At 36.6% G+C, this 3,334-nt stretch overlaps 1 pseudogene; it reads left to right on the top strand.

The window, feature by feature from the left end:
- The first annotated feature begins 282 nt into the window (after positions 1-282).
- Positions 283-993, top strand: LOC149001893 (pentatricopeptide repeat-containing protein At2g37320 pseudogene; annotated as a pseudogene).
- Positions 994-3,334: the final 2,341 nt, after the last annotated feature.

Below are 3,334 nucleotides of genomic sequence, written 5' to 3'. Positions count from 1 at the left end.
TCATGGAATACTTTGCTTTATAGTTATTCTAAACTTGGAATGGGTGAGATTAGTTTAAAGTTGTTTCAACAACTTATTACAGATGGGGTTCAAGCTGATGAGTTTACATATTCAATAATTTTGAATGAATTTGCATGTCGCTTGCGAGTTTTTGAAGCAAGGGAGTTGCATTCATTGATTATTCAATCTGGGTTTGGTTGTGATAGCTTCACTAACAATGCATTGGTGAACTTGTACTCCAAGTGTTGATTTATTGCTTCCGCCACCCAGTTATTTGAGGAGATGCCTATGCAAGATGTGGTTTCTTGGACTGCAATGATTGTTGGGCTTTCACAAAGTGGACACCAGGAGGATGCAGTATCATTGTTTGATAAAATGCGATCAACTGATGTGAAGCCTAATTCTTTCACCTTTGGTGGCATCCTTAATGCTTGTGCAAGCACAAATGCATTTGCAAGGGGAAGAAAATTTCATGGCCTTGCTTTGATGTTAGGTTTGGATACTGATATGGTTGTTGGAAGTGCAATTGAAGATATGTACTCGAAGTGTGGTGAGATGGATGATGCATTGAGGGTCTTTCGAAGCATGCCTAAAATGGATATTGTTCTGTGGAATGGAATGATATGTGGATATGCACAGAACGGTGAAGGTAGGAAAGCTTTAGACCTATTTCATGAGTTGGTGCAGTCAAGGTCAATAGCCGTTGTGCCAAACCATATCACCTTCATTGGTGTTTTAAGTGCATGCAATCACAGTGGCTTAGTGAGTGAAGGTTGTTTATACTTCAATGACATGATTCACAGACACCTGATCAAGGCCACAGTTGAGCATTATACCTGCATGGTTGATATATTGGCACGAGCTGGAACGTTACAAGAGGCTAAATCTCTTATTATGGCTTTGCCCTTCAAGCCTAATTCTGTAATATGGGGTGCACTCAAGGAACAACTTATCGCCAAAATTTGGCAAGTAGCGAAACGATCCCCACCCTGAAACCGACATATGTGAGACATCGCCAATTTCTCGGCGATATTTCGCTATTTTTCGGTATTTATCGTTATTTATCACATTTTTTATATTTATGACTGAGCTATTTTTTAAATTTGAGCCAGATACGTGGCTCTTGTTAAACCCTGGATTGTAAAAATAAAAAAAATAAAAACAAACGGTAAACATCACTACATGATTTGACAAGTTAAATTATTTTATTATTTTTTCAAATTTCTACTGGCGTTTTGCAGCCTGGAGGTACATGAATTGACTACTGATGTTTTGTAGCATTTACATACCTGTTGCATATATATGTTTTGTATTATCGGCAATTCGAAATTTTGCCGGTTCGCCAGGTACCGAACCGACGAAATCAAACGAGATTTCGAACCTTGGTTAAGAGGCGGCCATTCCCAGTGCAAAGGCGTGCTGCTGTGGCGAAGTTAGCATCACCTCGTCATCCGACAGTCTTGAACCACAAAATAAGTCGTAGGCCCCACATGGGGTACTTCGAAATTTACTATTATTTTTTAATTTAATATTTGTAGGGGGGGGCTTTACCTCAACGTAAAATCTCTATGGGCTCCATGTGGGCCTATCCCATCGTATAATTTCAGACTCATAGTGGCGTTGTTTGAGTGTGTTTTTCATTTTTTCCCATTAGGAAACTTTTTAGCGCCATTTACTCAAGTACCTTAAAATTATTACTAACCTGTGAGTTATCGAATTTATTGATCTAAAACTATTTGTGGAAATCAAAGTTAAATACTGATGTAACCAACATAAATTTTTGAAAAAACAAAATTTCCCTTGACAGGAAAAAACCATGTGTTTGACCTAGTGTTACTCTTCCTCTACTCTTTGGAACAACTTTCTCCTCTTCTATTCTCTTACTAATGTTTTTCATTTTCTTCTCCTTCTCTATCTTCTTCCCTTCAATTATCTTCATGAAAAACCCTAATATAGTGTGGAAAATGTTTAAACTTAGAGTCATGAGACTGCCTTCCCTTAGAAATCCCAGACAAGAAAACTTTCTTAAATATCTTTGAGATTAAGATTTGAAACAAGGCCAATAAAAATGTCTACTTTTACTTTTATAAAAGGTTTGTCTAGAAGGTCAATCGATTGGATATGAATGGTGGAGTAGCCAACTACATTGAAGAAGATAAGTTCAGGAAGTCTGACTTCACCAATACTCTATCACCTCATAAAATTTAGTATAAATTTAGGTTCAGAAGACATCTAAAACCACATGTCCTACTGGGTCTAATTTGTTCAATGTTGTCTGGATCTTTATTCTTTGTATTTGAAATTGTAACCATTGTGGGGATTGTTGGAAATTTTTAAATTTTAGAATTGCGTATGTATATTATTTTAATATAAATATATTTTATTTTATTGTTTTTTCATCTTCTGATTTTTTGTGGTGGGAACTTTAGTCCCACATCCGATAGTGGAGAGCTAATTATTTGGTTTATATGTAGAAAACACCTCTATTATTTACCTTTGAGATTAATTAAGCACTCATGTAGTATGATACAAACCAATGTGCAACACAAATCTGGCTTGAACTCTAGTCCAACCAAATCATGGTAAGGGTCTCAAAACCTAACCCGAACTGCTAAAATCGGCCCAAACCGGCCCATTATGACCCAAACCAAAGCTTAATGGGTTGAGTTTGGGCTAAACAACCTCAGCCCTCATTGGCTCTTGCCAGGCTGGGCCAGGCCAGCCCGTGTGTGGCCCGATAGCTCGAACCGTTTGGCTTGAAATCAACCCGAACCAGCCCGTTAAACCCCGTTACAAACAAATAAAATAAATTTAAATGTTAAAAAATAAAAAACCCCAAGTATCCATTTGTCTTCCTTAATTGTTTTGCTATGAAATATGCAAACAACAAGCTATAAACTCCCCCACAATGGCTCTTTTAACATGATAATTGTTGGTAAAAAATCATGACGACTACGTAAAAAATGTGCATGTATGAAGTTGCATATGACCATTGCGACTAATTCAAATTTGTAGCACTTTGCAAAGCTACTAGTGAAGATCAATCTGTTAAAGTCCTACAATAGATCTTTATCATCATTAAGATCCCATACTGACTATGCTAAAACCTTAAGGCACCATTTGTTTGCAGAAGTAAGGTGAAAAAATAAACACGTGGGACTCATTTTGATGGGAGAATAAGGAAAAAAAAATGAAAAGATTTTTTGAAAAAATTTCTAATGTAAACCCCACTTTTGTTGTTTTCCTCAATTTTTTCTCAAAGTCCCACTAAATATGTGATACTTTGAAAAGAGATAGGGTGGAAAAAGTAGCATGACAAATCTAGTTTTCTACC

The sequence above is a fragment of the Hakea prostrata genome, chromosome 10 (genome assembly GCF_041222555.1).
Source record: "Hakea prostrata isolate BN-2017 chromosome 10, UWA_Hpros_2, whole genome shotgun sequence".
In the NCBI taxonomy this organism is placed as follows: domain Eukaryota; kingdom Viridiplantae; phylum Streptophyta; class Magnoliopsida; order Proteales; family Proteaceae; genus Hakea; species Hakea prostrata.
The sequence above is the reverse complement of the archived record's forward strand: the minus strand, read 5'-3'. Positions and strand labels throughout refer to the sequence as shown.